The 16717-nt window shown below is 49.0% G+C and overlaps 2 non-coding genes across 2 annotated transcripts; both read right to left on the bottom strand.

The window, feature by feature from the left end:
* Positions 1-5540: 5540 nt before the first annotated feature.
* Trnaa-agc (transfer RNA alanine (anticodon AGC)) lies at positions 5541-5614 on the bottom strand. The gene has a single exon. It is a non-coding gene; the product is annotated as a tRNA-Ala (tRNA).
* Positions 5615-15640: 10026 nt separating this feature from the next.
* On the bottom strand, positions 15641-15713 carry Trnaa-agc (transfer RNA alanine (anticodon AGC)). Its single transcript has one exon. It is a non-coding gene; the product is annotated as a tRNA-Ala (tRNA).
* Positions 15714-16717: the final 1004 nt, after the last annotated feature.

The raw sequence follows: 16717 nt of genomic DNA, 5'->3' as shown, positions 1-16717 counted from the left end.
TGCGTCTCCATTGCACTGACCATACTACGAAACGCTCCCCAAACTTGGCAATCACCCATGCAGCCGACTTTTCCGACTTTACACCACGCTCACGCTAGTGACAGCCTTATTTATAGTTCGACGTCGTGCCAAAGCGAATGAGCACATTTCGCCTACGGCTTAGGCCGATCTCCTAGTGTGGCTGCTCTGTGTCTGCATGCAGCGAGGGGCTGCAAGCTTCCTGTGTTCGCACTTATTCGCACTTATATCACCTGTGCTTGCTTGTCAGGAGAGACTATCGCAAAACATACAACTCACTCCATGAATTGATTGCTACGGCATCTGTTATCAGCAGTCACAACCAGCATCACCAGTAGCAGCCGACTGCACGCAAAGAATGGGAACGTGCAGTGCGATTTACGTGAATTCGGCGCAAGGCAGATCTTTCCGACGTAGGCTTGAGAATCTTATGGGAACATTTGTACTGTTTCTAAATTAAGTGTAGGAGCGGGAGGAGGGTGCTTCCTGCGCACGAATAAAAGCACGCTTGCCAATTGTGCATGCTAATCGTTCGCTTGTATCTGCCTAGACACCTCCGCTGGTTGGGAATTATTCCACTTGCATGGCAAGGTGCGATTGTAGGTGTGTTAAAAATTCTGGAGGCGTTGGGTATCGATCGCAGTACCTCTCGCTTGACAATTGTGGATGCTAATCGTTCGCTTGTATCTGCCTAGACACATCTGCTGGTTGGGAATTATCCCACGTGCATGGCAAGGTGCGCATGTAGTTGTGTTAAAAATTCTGGAGGCGCTGGGTATCGATCACAGTATACCTCGCACGCTAAGCAAACGCTCCAACATCTGAGCTACGCCCACCATCCCGTTAACTAATAGTGCTACATACAGCCATATCAACGTCACAGACCCTTGCACTCCCATTATTCCGCAGACAAACACTACTCTCTATTTATCTGTGAGTTTGTCTTTCAGGTTTCGTGCATTCTGTATCGAATCGTAGTTGGCCACAATGAAAGTGGCACGCATAACGTCGAAAATAGAGTTCGGACACCGCTATGAGTAAGACCAACGTGTTGTCCACTCTCTAGACTTCAATGACGTTAAGCCGTGATACCTAAGACAGATCTGCACTCGAATACACCTCGATAACAACCGGTCCCCACACTTACATCTTGCTCTCCTTATGACAGTATACATCATATCAGCCTGTGACGCTGGTTTCGCAACTTCTTGAGTGCGTTTATGTTCGCCGAGACCAACACTTACCACGCACTGACCACAAAACATGGAAGAGCCGGGGCTTGAACCCGAGACCTTTCACACGCTAAGGGAACGATCTGCCAACTGAGCTACGGCTGCACACACGACTATGCCTGGCTATTCTCCATTCTTTGCGAATCTGATATGCACGGACACGATGGTTGGTTGGTTTGTAGCGGCGAAGGTACCAGAGTACAAAGGCGCGAACACGTTCATATACTCAAAGAGTTCCAAGTAGTATCGATGCTCTGCTATTGCGAATGCAAATGCCGTCTGTTTTTAACGTCTTAAATTGAAAGGGCGGTCACAAATTGGTCCATTTCACTCCTTGTCGACAATCACACAGCACCTGAGGTAACAAGCACATCTCGAGCCCCATTGTGCTCTCCATTGTTTATACCAACTAAGTGCCTCGCTCTTTGCTACTGTGTAAAACTCTTGTCGTCCAACTGCAAAACACTGGGCCACAACATGTTTCCGCGTCTCCATTGCACTGATCATACTACGAAACGCTCCCCAAACTTGGCAATCACCCATACAGCCGACTTTTCCGACTTTACACGACGCTCACACAACGCTGACGCTAGTGACAGCCTTATTTATAGTTCGATGTCGCGCCAAAGCGAATGAGCACATTTCGCCTACGGCTGAGGCCGCTCTCCTTGTGTGGCTGCTCTGTGTCTGCATGCAGCGAGGGGCTGCAAGCTTCCTGTGTTCGCACCTATATCACCTGTGCTTGCTTGTCAGAGACTGACTATCGCAAAACATACAACTCACTCCATGAATTGATTGCTACGGCATCTGTTATCAGCAGTCACAACCAGCAACACCAGTAGCAGCCAACTGCACGCAAAGAATGGGAACGTGCAGTGGGATTTACGTGAACTAGGCGCAAGAGCAGATCTTTCCGACGTAGGCTTGATAATCTTATGGGAACATTTGTACTGTTTCTAAATTAAGTGTAGGTGTGGGAGGAGGGTGCTTCCTGCGCACGAATACAAGCACGCTTGCCAATTGTGGATGCTAATCGTTCGCTTGTATCTGCCTAGACACCTCTGCTGGTTGGGAATTATTCCACTTGCATGGCAAGGTGCGCATGTAGGTGTGTTAAAACTTCTGGAGGCGCTGGGTATCCATCCCAATACCTCTCGCACGCTAAGCGAGCGCTCTACCATCTGAGCTACGCCCACGCTCCCGTTGCCTAATAGTGCTACATACAGCCATATCAACGTCACAGACCCTTGCACTCCCATTATTCCGAAGACAGACACTACTCTCTATGTATCAGTACGGGTGTCTTTCAGTTTGCGTGCATTCTGTATCGAATCTTAGTTGGCCACAATGAAAGTGGCACGCATAACGTCGAAAATACAGTTCGGACACCGCTCTGAGTAAGACGAACGTGTTGTCCACTCTCTAGACTTCAATGACGTTAAGCCGTGATACCTATGACAGATTTGCACTCGATGACACCTCGATAACAGCCGGTCCCCACACTTACATCTAGCTCTCCTTATGACAGTATACATCATATCAGTCTGTGACGCTGGTTTTGCAACTTCTTGCGTGCTTTATGTTCGCCGTGACCAACACTTACCATGCACTGACCACAAATATGGTGGAGCCGGGGCTTGAACATGAGACCTTTCACACGCTAAGCGAACAATCTGCCAACTGAGCTACGGCTGCACACACGACCAAGCCTGGCTATTCTCCATTCTTTGCAACTCTGATGTGCACGGACTCGATGGTTGGTTGGTTTGTAGCGGCGAAGGTACCAGAGTACAAAGGCGCGCACACGTTCATATACACAAGAGTTCCAAGTAGTTTCGATGCTCTGCTATTACGAATGCAAATTCCGTCTGTTTTTAACGTCTTAAATTGAAAGGGCGGTCACAAATTGGTCCATTTCACTCCTTGTCGACAATCACACAGCACCTGAGGTAACAAGCACATCTCGAGCCCCATTGTGCTCTCCATTGTTCATGCCAACTCAGGGCCTCGCTCTTTGCTACTGTGTAAATCTCTTGTCGTCCAACTGCAAAACACTGGGCCACAACAGGTTTCCGCGTCTCCATTGCACTGATCATACTACGAAACGCTCCCCAAGCTTGCCAAATACCCATGCAGCCGACTTTTCCGACTTTACACGACGCTCACGCTAGTGACAGCCTTATTTATATTTCGATGTCGCGCCAAAGCGAATGAGCACATTTCGCCTACGGCTTAGGCCGCTCTCCTAGTGTGGGTGCTCTGTGTCTGCAGGCAGCGAGGGGCTGCAAGCTTCCTGTGTTCGCACTTATATCACCTGTGCTTGCTTGTCAGAGACAGACAATCGCAAAACATACAACTCACTCCATTAATTGATTGCTACGGCATCTGTTATCAGCAGTCACAACCAGCAACACCAGTAGCAGCCGACTGCACGCAAAGAATGGGAACGTGCAGCGGGATTTACGTGAACTCGGCGCAAGGCAGATCTTTCCGACGTAGGATTGAGAATCCTATGGGAACATTTGTACTGTTTCTAAATTAAGTGTAGGTGTGGGTGGAGGGTGCTTCCTGCGCACGAATACAAGCACGCTTGCCAATTGTGGATGCTAATCGTTCGCTTGTATCTGCCTAGACACCTCTGCTGGTTGGGAATTATTCCACTTGCATGGCAAGGTGCGCATGTAGGTGTGTTAAAACTTCTGGAGGCGCTGGGTATCCACCCCAATACCTCTCGCACGCTAAGCGAGCGCTCTACCATCTGAGCTACGCCCACGCTCCCGTTGCCTAATAGTGCTACATACAGCCATATCAACGTCACAGACCCTTGCACTCCCATTATTCCGAAGACAGACACTACTCTCTATGTATCAGTACGGATGTCTTTCAGTTTGCGTGCATTCTGTATCGAATCTTAGTTGGCCACAATGAAAGTGGCACGCATAACGTCGAAAATACAGTTCGGACACCGCTCTGAGTAAGACGAACGTGTTGTCCACTCTCTAGACTTCAATGACGTTAAGCCGTGATACCTATGACAGATTTGCACTCGATGACACCTCGATAACAGCCGGTCCCCACACTTACATCTAGCTCTCCTTATGACAGTATACATCATATCAGTCTGTGACGCTGGTTTTGCAACTTCTTGCGTGCTTTATGTTCGCCGTGACCAACACTTACCATGCACTGACCACAAATATGGTGGAGCCGGGGCTTGAACATGAGACCTTTCACACGCTAAGCGAACAATCTGCCAACTGAGCTACGGCTGCACACACGACCAAGCCTGGCTATTCTCAATTCTTTGCAACTCTGATGTGCACGGACTCGATGGTTGGTTGGTTTGTAGCGGCGAAGGTACCAGAGTACAAAGGCGCGAACACTTTCATATACTCAAAGAGTTCCAAGTAGTATCGATGCTCTGCTATTGCGAATGCAAATGCCGTCTGTTTTTAACGTCTTAAATTGAAAGGGCGGTCACAAATTGGTCCATTTCACTCCTTGTCGACAATCACACAGCACCTGAGGTAACAAGTACATCTCGAGCCCCATTGTGCTCTCCATTGTTCATACCAACTAAGTGCCTCGCTCTTTGCTACTGTGTAAAACTCTTGTCGTCCAACTGCAAAACACTGGGCCACAACATGTTTCCGCGTCTCCATTGCACTGATCATACTACGAAACGCTCCCCAAACTTGGCAATCACCCATACAGCCGACTTTTCCGACTTTACACGACGCTCACACAACGCTGACGCTAGTGACAGCCTTATTTATAGTTCGATGTCGCGCCAAAGCGAATGAGCACATTTCGCCTACGGCTGAGGCCGCTCTCCTTGTGTGGCTGCTCTGTGTCTGCATGCAGCGAGGGGCTGCAAGCTTCCTGTGTTCGCACCTATATCACCTGTGCTTGCTTGTCAGAGACTGACTATCGCAAAACATACAACTCACTCCATGAATTGATTGCTACGGCATCTGTTATCAGCAGTCACAACCAGCAACACCAGTAGCAGCCAACTGCACGCAAAGAATGGGAACGTGCAGTGGGATTTACGTGAACTAGGCGCAAGAGCAGATCTTTCCGACGTAGGCTTGATAATCTTATGGGAACATTTGTACTGTTTCTAAATTAAGTGTAGGTGTGGGAGGAGGGTGCTTCCTGCGCACGAATAAAAGCACGCTTGCCAATTGTGGATGCTAATCGTTCGCTTGTATCTGCCTAGACACCTCTGCTGGTTGGGAATTATTCCACTTGCATGGCAAGGTGCTCATGTAGGTGTGTTAAAAACTCTGGAGGCGCTGGGTATCGATCCCAGTACCTCTCGCACGCTAAGCGAGCGCTCTACCATCTGAGCTACGCCCACCCTCCCGTTGCCTAATAGTGCTACATACAGCCATATCAACGTCACAGACCCTTGCACTCCCATTATTCCGCAGACAAACACTACTCTCTATGTATCAGTGAGGGTGTCTTTCAGGTTTCGTGCATTCTGTATCGAATCGTAGTTGGCCACAATGAGAGTGGCACGCGTAACGTCGAAAATAGAGTTCGGACACCGCTCTGAGTAAGACGAACGTGTTGTCCACTCTCTAGACTTCATTGACGTAAGCCTTGATACCTAAGACAGATCTGCACTTGATGACACCTCCATAACAGCCGGTCCCCACACTTACATCTTGCTCTCCTCATGACAGTATACATCATATCAGTCTGTGACGCTGGTTTTGCAACTTCTTGCGTGCTTTTATGTTCGCCGCGACCAACACTTACCATGCACTGACCACAAAACATGGAGCACCCGGGGCTTGAACCCGAGACATTTCACACGCTAAGCGAACGATCTGCCAACAGAGCTATGGCTGCACACACGACCAAGGCTGGCTAATCTCCTTTCTTTGCGACTCTGATCCGCACGGACACGATGGTTGGTTGGTTTGTAGCGGCGAAGGTACCAGAGTACAAAGGCGCGTACACGTTCATATACACAAGAGTTCCAAGTAGTTTCGATGCTCTGGTATTACGAATGCAAATTCCGTCTGTTTTTAACGTCTTAAATTGAAAGGGCGGTCACAAATTGGTCCATTTCACTCCTTGTCGACAATCACACAGCACCTGAGGTAACAAGCACATCTCGAGCCCCATTGTGCTCTCCATTGTTCATGCCAACTCAGGGCCTCGCTCTTTGCTACTGTGTAAATCTCTTGTCGTCCAACTGCAAAACACTGGGCCACAACAGGTTTCCGCGTCTCCATTGCACTTATCATACTACGAAACGCTCCCCAAACTTGGCAATCACCCATGCAGCCGACTTTTCCGACTTCACACAACGCTCACGCAACGCTGACGCTAGTGACAGCAGTATTTATAGTTCGACCTCGCGCCAAAGCGAATGAGCACATTTCGCCTACGGCTTAGGCCGCTCTCCTAGTGTGGCTGCTCCGTGTCTGCATGCAGCGAGGGGCTGCAAGCTTCCTGTGTTCGCACCTATATCACCTGTGCTTGCTTGTCAGAGACTGACTATCGCAAAACATACAACTCACTCCATTAATTGATTGCTACGGCATCTGTTATCAGCAGTTACAACCAGCAACACCAGTAGCAGCCGACTGCACGCAAAGAATGGGAACGTGCAGTGGGATTTAGGTGAACTCGGCGCAAGGCAGATCTTTCCGACGTAGGCTTGATAATCTTATGGGAACATTTGTACTGTTTCTAAATTAAGTGTAGGTGTGGGAGGAGGGTTCTTCTTACCCACGAATAAAAGCACGCTTGCCAATTGTGGATGCTAATCGTTCGCTTGTATCTGCCTAGACACCTCTGCTGGTTGGGAATTATTCCACTTGCATGGCAAGGTGCGCATGTAGGTGTGTTAAAGAATCTGGAAGCGCTGGGTATCGATCCCAGTACCTTTCGCACGCTAAGCGATCGCTCTACCATCTGAGGTACACCCACGCCCTCGTTCACTAATAGTGCTACATACAGCCATATCAACGTCACAGACACTTGCACTCCCATTATTCCGCAGACAAACACTACTCTCTATGTATCAGTGAGGGTGTCTTTCAGGTTTCGTGCAGTCTGTATCTAATCGTAGTTGGCCACAATGAAAGTGGCACGCATAACGTCGAAAATAGAGTTCGGACACCGTTCTGAGTAAGACGAAAGTGTTGTCCACTCTCTAGACTTCAATGACGTTAAGCCGTGATACCTAAGACAGATCTGCACTCGATGACACCTCGACAACAGCCGGTCCCCACACTTACATCTCGCTCTCCTTATGACAGTATACATCATATCAGTCTGTGACGCTGGTTTTGCAATTTCTTGCGTGCCTTTATGTTCGCCGCGACCAACACTTACCATGCACTGACCACAAAACATTGAGGAGCCGGGACTTGAACCCGAGTACTTCCACACGCTAAGCGAACGATCTGCCAACTGAGCTACGGCTGCACACACGACCAAGCCTGGCTGTTCTCCATTCTTTGCGACTCTGATGTGCACGTACACGATGGTTGGTTGGTTTGTAGCGGCGAAGGTACCAGAGTACAAAGGCGCGGACACGTTCATATACACAAGAGTTCCAAGTAGTTCCGATGCTCTGTTATTACCAATGCAAATTCCGTCTGTTTTTAACGTCTTAAATTGAAAGGGCGGTCACAAATCGGTCCATTTCACTCCTTGTCGAAAATCACACAGCACCTGAGGTAACAAGCATATCTCGAAACCCATTGTGCTCTCCATTGTTCATGCCAACTCAGTGCCTCGCTCTTTGCTACTGTGTATAACTCTTGTCGTCCAACGGCAAAACACTAGGCCACAACAAGTTTACGCGTCTCCATTGCACTGATCATACTACGAAACGCTCCCCAAACTTGGCAATCACCCATGCAGCCGACTTTTCCGACTTTGCACGACGCTCACGCAACGCTTACGCTAGTGACAGCCTTATTTATAGTTCGACGTCGCTCCAAAGCGAATGAGCACATTTCGCCTACGGCTTAGGCCGCTCTCCTATTGTGGCTGCTCTGTGTCTGCATGCAGCGAGGGGCTACAAGCTTCCTGTGTTCGCACCTGTATCACCTGTGCTTGCTTGTCAGAGACAGACTATCGCAAAACATACAACTCACTCCATGAATTGATTGCTATGGCATATGTTATCAGCAGTCACAACCAGCAACACCAGTAGCAGCCGCCTGCACGCAAAGAATGGGAACGTCCAGCGGGATTTAGGTGAACTCGGCGCAAGGCAGATCTTTCCGACGTAGGCTTGAGAATCTTATGGGAACATTTGTACTGTTTCTAAATTAAGTGTAGGTATGGGAGGAGGGTGCTTCCTGCGCACGAATAAAAGTACGCTTGCCAATTGTGGATTCTAATCGTTCGCTTGTATCTGCCTAGACACCTCTGCTGGTTGGGAATTATTCCACTTGCATGGCAAGGTGCGCATGTAGGTGTGTTAAAAATTCTGGAGCGCTGGGTATCAATCACACTACCTCTCGCACGCTAAGCGAGCGCTCTACCATCTGAGCTACGCCCACCACCCCTCGTTGACTAATAGTGCTACATACAGCCATATCAACGTCACAGACCCTTGCACTCTCATTATTCCGCAGACAAACACCACTCTCTATTTTTCAGTGAGGGTGTCTTTCAGGTTTCGTGCAGTCTGTATCTAATCGTAGTTGGCCACAATGAAAGTGGCACGCATAACGTCGAAAATAGAGTTCGGACACCGCTCTGAGTAAGACGAACGTGTTGTCCACTCTCTAGACTTCAATGACGTTAAGCCGTGATACCTAAGACAGATCTGCACTCGATGACACCTCGACAACAGCCGGTCCCCACACTTACATCTTGCTCTCCTTATGACAGTATACATCATATCAGTCTGTGACGCTGGTTTTGCAACTTCTTGCGTGCCTTTATGTTCGCCGCGACCAACACTTACCATGCACTGACCACAAAACATGGAGGAGCCGAGGCTTGAACCCGAGACCTTTCACACGCTAAGCGAACGATATGCCAACTTTTTTTTTCTTTTTTTTTTGCCTTATCCATCTTTTTCCACTTTTTTATTTTTTTTTCTTTTTTTTGCTTTTTTTAATTTTGCATTGTTTTGTTCATTGTAATTTGTATATTCGTTTGTTTTCTATCTATCTTCTTTGCTCGTTTCTGCTGTCTGTTTTGCGCTTTTGTTTCATTCAAAATACACCAAATTTAATATGTCGTAGAAATAACTGCTCCTGGGAAGGACATATTCTTGATCTCATACGTTGCTTTATTCAGAATCACAATGAGACAAATGGAAGTCTTTGCAGTGAGTATAACCTTGACTATAGTACACGAAAAACGAATTGTTATAACAGATATTCATTTTATCCACGTCCTACTTCATCTCAAGGACGATGTGAAGAAAATTTTGAAATGTTGACTGATACCGGTGCCCATATTGGTTGGTTGTGCGCCAGTGTTGGTGTGAGAGATATACTTGAAAATCTAAGACATTAGGCGCACTGCCGGACAGAATATAGTGGATAAAATGTCCCATAAGCCATAGGTAGCTGTTATGTTTGGCTGCAGGAAGAGTCGGTAGTCGGGGCGCAGAATGTCGTGGATCTGAATCGCATGAGGCGCAGTCCGGTTGAGCACAGCGAGTTTTTTGCGCGTCCAATTCCAGATGTGCACTTGATCCTTGCAGACAAACAGATGTGCAATAGTCTCAACCATGTGGCACAAGTCGCAGTAGGGACTGGGTGCAAGATTAATCCTGTGCCGCTTTTCTTTCGTCGGTATAGTGTCAGCGACCACGTCATACCATTTGGGGCTGACATCTGTCGGAAGCGTTGGATTATGGATGTTAGCCCAAACGAGGGACCAATTGCAAGCCGGATACTTCTTTTCCAAGGGGCCAGGCAGTGACGGCCGAAGTAAGTGGCGGTACAGTTTTACCGTCGGCTTCTTGAAAAGCTCGTCGTCGAGATAGCTACTTTCAAGGTAATACAGTGCTATATGCTGAAATTGCGGGCCGACGTGGCCAATGTCCACAGGCGGAGATAAGTTGCGGGGGCGGGACAGTTGATAGAGCCGCTTCGTGACGGTGTCCTCGCTGGCGGTGAGTATCTGCCATGAGCGTTTCAGATACAGGGCTAGGGCATGAATGCCGGGGTTTTTCAAGCCAAGGCCTCCCATATCGCATGGCAGTGCTGTCGTGGTGAAGGAAACCTTAAAAATATTGAGCTTCCAGACGTACCAGGCGGCCGCCGCTAGGAGTGATCTTGCTACTGTGGGTGGCATAGGTAGGACGGCGGCAACAAATTGTAATTTGGAGAGGGCATAAGAGTTGACGAAAAAGGCTCGCTGCAGACGATAGAGGTGTCGCATGTTCTGGTCGCGCAGGAGTGCTTTTATCGCCTGAATTTTGGGTATCCAATTTTTGTGAGACATGTCCAGAGGCCGGGCCGTAACGTAGAGACCAAGGTGTTTTCTAGTCAGTACACAGGGCAGCCAAGCGTCGCCTGTGATGGGTCGTTCTTGACCAAGCGTTAAGGCGGCGGATTTATTGACGTTTAACATGGCACCACTATCTCTTTGGAAATCCTCAAGAATGCGTTTCGCTGCGGTGACATCGCGAACGTCGTTAAGAAGCACGCTGACATCGTGTGCGTAAGCTTGGACCACAGACTTGATACCATAAAACTGGAATCCAGGGAGGCTATGATGTAGATGGCGCAACAAGGGTTCCATGAGGATCGCATAGAGCGTCGTTGAAAGTGGACAGCCTTGCTTGATACCCCGTGAGAGCTGGACGTACTCCGTCAATGTATTATTGATCAGGAAGCGTGTACGGGTACCACTGATACAGTTGTTGATGAGGTGGATAAAATTAAGACTGAAGCCCATTGATTCCATCACGCCGCTGAGATAATGATAGTCAGCTCGATCGTAAGCCTTATCGAAGTCAAGAAATGCTATGGCCATAGGAGTGCGGGTGGCCCAGGTGAGGGAGAGGAGATCCCGATATAGCGCCAAAATGGTGGACAGCGACCGACCACGGATCGCACTCATTTGGTATGGTCCCAGAAGATAGGGTAACAGCTGCCGTAATCGGGCATTGAGGGCGCGCGTCAGAAGCTTAAAGTCGACATTGAGCAGAGTAATGGGCCGCAGATCTTTGGTGGTGGTCGGCGTCGGCGTCTTAGGTATTAAAACAGTTAACCCCTCTGTGAAGGCTGGGGGTATAGCAATCCCACGTAGTACTTCATTGTACATCTCTGTGAGTTCGTCCCCTAATATAGGCCAATATTTGACGTAAAACTCGACAGAGAGCCCGTCCGTGCCCGGAGATTTATTTCGTGGCGCAGCAAGCAGGGCATCCTTCAGTTCTTCTTTGGTAAAGGGAGCAAGCAGGTCCTGATTGAGGTCGTCGGTAATGCGGTACGGCGGGGGTCCAGAATGATACCATTCTCGCACTTTCTCATGTGGTACACCAGCACAGGTGTAAAGTGCAGCAAAGTGGTTGGTAACATGGTTTTTGATGTCTCGCTGTAGGGTATAACAAGCACCGTCTGCATCCTGCAACTTATGAATAAGTTTCCTACGCGCTGCACGTAACTGTTGGACGATATGATGGACTGACGTCTGCTGTTGCGGCAAGTTTGTGGAGTCACGTGCTCGAATCTGGTGGCCGACGGCGGTGCAGCCCGTCAAGGATGTAATCTTGGCTTGGAGTCTGCGTACGTGCGTGATGTTGTTAGGCACCTGATGATAATCCCGGTACAATTCTCGCAGGGCACAGAAATAGAATTCAGTGATTTCCTTCTCACCGCGAGCAAGAATCCGGGCGTGGTGCTTGATACAAGTAATGAGTTTCCCCTTTGCATGAAGCGTCCACCAATCAATCCACGTGGAATACGTGGGCCTGCTTGATGTTACGGAGTGCCAAACTGACCGGATCTCACGCTCTAAAGTGGCGTCTTGTAAGAGGCGACAGTTGAGTTGCCATCGTCCGAAGCCTCTATAAACTATCTGCGGTGAGTGATTAAAGACGATGTGGTAAGCGATATGGTCACTGAAATTAACGGGCCAATATTCGCAAGTTCCCACGTCGGCTAAAAGACCGCGTTGCACATATATGCGATCTAACCTGCTGGAAGATGTCTGCGTAAAGTGAGTAAAGGCAACTTCATCTGGGTGTAAGGTCGCCCACGTGTCGACTGACTGCAATTCTGTAACCAGTGTTAGCAGTTCCTGGCTGAAGTTAAAGTTCGGCGTTTGATCGGTGCGGCGCAATACGCAGTTAAAGTCACGACCCATAATAATACGCAGACGCAAGTCGGTGATTAGATTCGCTATCTCTCCCGTGTAAAACTCCCTCCTCGCCGCTCGCGCGTTGGAACCGGAAGGGGCGTACACATTAAGAAGGAGTACATCATGGAATTGTGCGGCAATGCCTCGTCCGGTAGGTAACATGGACAAACAAGAACATTCAATGCCTTCCCGATACATAATGATCGTACCTGCCTCCGTCCCTATATTGACAATGGCGTCATAACCGGGGACGTCGGCTAGGAGTGGAGTCAGTGCTTCCTGTACGAACAGAATATCTATATCAGCGGCCCGTAAATAATGTCGAAGGCTGTGGATTTTTGCTTGAGAGACAATGCGGTTAACATTTACGGTAGAAATCTTATAGGATTGTCGTGAACGGAGCGATGTGGGATGAGTGGTCATCTGCAGATGAAAACAGGTACGATTTTTATACCTTCAACAGTAGTCCGCTTCGGAGGTCGTATAAGTCTAGACGTCGCCGTCCGTGGACGCTGCATTGCGCCGAGACGTAAGCAGCGTATCACCAGTTGCCATCGGTTCTTCACGCTCGGGATTGCCAGTCATATCTTCAATATCATCCGCCCAATTATCGACAGACACAGCCGTCGTCGCGCCTGCTGCAGCAGTTCCGGAACCGCATTGCGAGCCGTCACCCTGCACATCTGCAACTTGGGCCGTCCGCGGTGGTGCACTAATATGTGCCCTCCCCGTGTCAAGGTTGGATACATCATCGTCAATATTCATGGGTGAGGCCAACGACGGAAGACAATCTTCGGTCCCCGAAGTGTCATCGCAGATCATGCGGCCCGCGTGTTTGGCCTTTTCAAACAAGGGAGGTGCCGATTGAGCTGCCGCCGGACGAGCGATCCGACGTTTCTTGTGCTTTTTCGGGGAGGACCCACTGACAGAGGCTTCCGCATTCTTTAAAGGAAGACGAAGAGTCTCTGTCTCTTGCTGGCTGTCAGTGGCGGTAGTGGCCGCCTCCACAACGTCAACCCTGGCTTCCTCACGTGAGGCGTCACGGGGCACCGCGGCTAGTAAGCCAGCGACCGGCAAGGCTTCCTGAGCTGTAGAGATTTCAATAGGTACAACTCCGTCATTCGTAACATCGGCCACACTAAGTCCGACTTCCGCAGCCGACGCAGTGGGTGTATTTGCACGGACCGCCGCTACATAAGTAGTCGGTAATATTGTCGGTTGCGGGGGAGGGCCCAGTTCACCCGCAGGCAGCTGCGTTACACGTCGTTGGATGCACTGTGCCCGGACGTGTCCCGTTGAATCACAGCCTGAACATGTACGAGGCTGTCCCTCATATATGATTATCGCCCTATATCCACAAATCGTTAGGTAGGACGGAATATGCCGTTGCAATTCGATCTTAATTTGCCGCACACCGTTCAAAACAGGGTACTTATGGAACGGGGCCCACTTTTCGGCAATGTTACTGATAATTTTGCCGTAGGACTTAATAGAAGCATTAATTTGTTCAGCCGAGATTTCAAAAGGCAACTCGAAAATCCTGACGGTACGAATACCAAGACCAGCGTGGACAACAGTCACCTCTAAAACATTCCCGTCACTGTGTCGAAATTTATAGGTACCGCCACATGAATCGATGATTTTGTCGCACAATTCTGGGTCACGCAATGTGATATAAACTGTGCTACTGACAATAGACAAATGGATACCAATGATATCGGTGGGAGGCAATTTTACGTCTTCATCGAGAAATCGTTCGACTTCGTAATATTTCGGTCGAGAAAAACTTCCATCAAACATAAAATTCAAAGTATCTTTCCGCTCTGGGTGATCCATGTTAGGTTCTATTCGTTACAAACAAGATGTTTGCGCGCCGCAACGGCCCTCGACTCACCACGTGCCGCACCGCAGGCCGCAGCTGAGCACGTAAACAACGCTCCAGGCACGTCCGACCTGCACGACGGCCGCGCCTCGACTAAAATTCTGGAGGCAGTACCTCTCGCATACTAAGCGAGCGCTCTACCATCTGAGCTACAACCGCACCCCCCCCCCCCCCCAACTGAGCTACGGGTGCACACACGACCAAGCCTGGCTATTCTCCATTCTTTGCGACTCTGATGTGCACGGACACGATGGTTGGCTGGTTTGTAGCGGCGAAGGTACCAGAGTACAAAGGCGCGGACACGTTCATATACACAAGAGTTCCAAGTAGTTTCGACGCTCTGCTACTACGAATGCAAATTCCGTCTGTTTTTAACGTCTTAAATTGAAAGGGCGGCAACAAATTGGTCCGTTTCACTCCTTGTCGTCAATCACAAACCACCTGAGGTAACAAGCACATCTCGTGCCCCATTGTGCTCTCCATTGTTCATGCCAACTCAGTGCCTCGCTCTTTGCTACTGTGTAAAACTCTTGTCGTCCAACTGCAAAACACTGGGCCACAACAAGTTTCCGCGTTTCCATTGCACTGATCATACTACGAAACGCTCCCCAAACTTGGAAACCACAAATGCAGCCGACTTTTCAGACTTTACGCAACGCTCACGCTAGTGACAGCCTTATTTATAGTTCGACGTCTCGCCAAAGCGAATGAGCACATTTCGCCTACGGCTTAGGCCGCTCTCCTAGTGTGGCTGCTCTGTGTCTGCATGCAGCGAGGGGCTGCAAGCTTCCTGTGTTCGCACCTATATCACCTGTGCTTGCTTGTCAGAGACAGACTATCGCAAAACATACAACTCACTCCATGAATTGTTTGCTACGGCATCTGTTATCAGCAGTCACAACCAGCAACACCAGTAGCAGCCAACTGCACGCAAAGAATGGGAACGTGCAGTGGGATTTACGTGAACTAGGCGCAAGAGCAGATCTTTCCGACGTAGGCTTGATAATCTTATGGGAACATTTGTACTGTTTCTAAATTAAGTGTAGGTGTGGGAGGAGGGTGCTTCCTGTACACGAATAAAAGCACGCTTGCCAATTGTGGATGCTAATCGTTCGCTTGTATCTGCCTAGACACCTCTGCTGGTTGGGAATTATTCCACTTGCATGGCAAGGTGCTCATGTAGGTGTGTTAAAAACTCTGGAGGCGCTGGGTATCGATCCCAGTACCTCTCGCACGCTAAGCGAGCGCTCTACCATCTGAGCTACGCCCACACCCCCGTTGACTAATAATGCTACATACAGCCATATCAACGTCACAGACCCTTGCACTCTCATTATTCCGCAGACAAACACTACTCTCTATGTATCAGTGACGGTGTCTTTAAGGTTTCGTGCATTCTGTATCGAATCGTAGTTGGCCACAATGAAAGTGGCACCCATAACGTCGAAAATAGAGTTCGGACACCGCTCTGAGTAAGACGAACATGTTGTCCACTCACTAGACTTCAATGACGTTAAGCCGTGTTACCTAAGATTGATCTGCACTCGATGACACCTCGATAACAGCCGGTCCCCACACTTACATCTTGCTCTCCTTATGTCAGTATACATCATATCAGTCTGTGACGGTGGTTTTGCAACTTCTTGCGTGCCTTTATGTTCGCCGCGACCAACACTTACCATGCACTGACCACAAAATATGGTGGAGCCGGGGCTTGAACCAAAGACCTTTCACACACTAAGCGAACGATCTGCCAACTGAGCTACAGCTGCACACACAACCAAGACTGGCTATTCTCCATTCTTTGCGACTCTGATGTGCTCGGACACGATGGTTGGTTGGTTTGTAGCGGCGAAGGTACCAGAGTACAAAGGCGCGGACACGTTCATATACACAAGAGTTCCAAGTAGTTTCGATGCTCTGGTATTACGAATGCAAATTACGTCTGTTTTTAACGTCTTAAATTGAAAGGGCGGTCACAAATTGGTCCGTTTCACTCCTTGTCGACAATCACAAACCACCTGAGGTAACAAGCTCATCTCGAGCCCCATTGTGCTCTCTATTGTTCATGCCAACTCAGTGCCTCGCTCTTTGCTACTGTGTAAAACTCTTGTCGTCCAACTGCAAAACACTGGGCCACAACAAGTTTCCGCGTCTCCATTGCACTGATCATACTACGGAACACTCCCCAAACTTGGCAATCACTCATGCAGCCGACTTTTCCGACTTTACACGACGCTCACGCTAGTGACAGCCTTATTTATAGTTCGACGTC

The sequence above is a fragment of the Schistocerca gregaria genome, chromosome 9, assembly GCF_023897955.1.
Source record: "Schistocerca gregaria isolate iqSchGreg1 chromosome 9, iqSchGreg1.2, whole genome shotgun sequence".
Lineage (NCBI taxonomy): Eukaryota > Metazoa > Arthropoda > Insecta > Orthoptera > Acrididae > Schistocerca > Schistocerca gregaria.
Note: the sequence above shows the minus strand (reverse complement) of the source record. Positions and strands in the feature narration are given on the sequence as shown.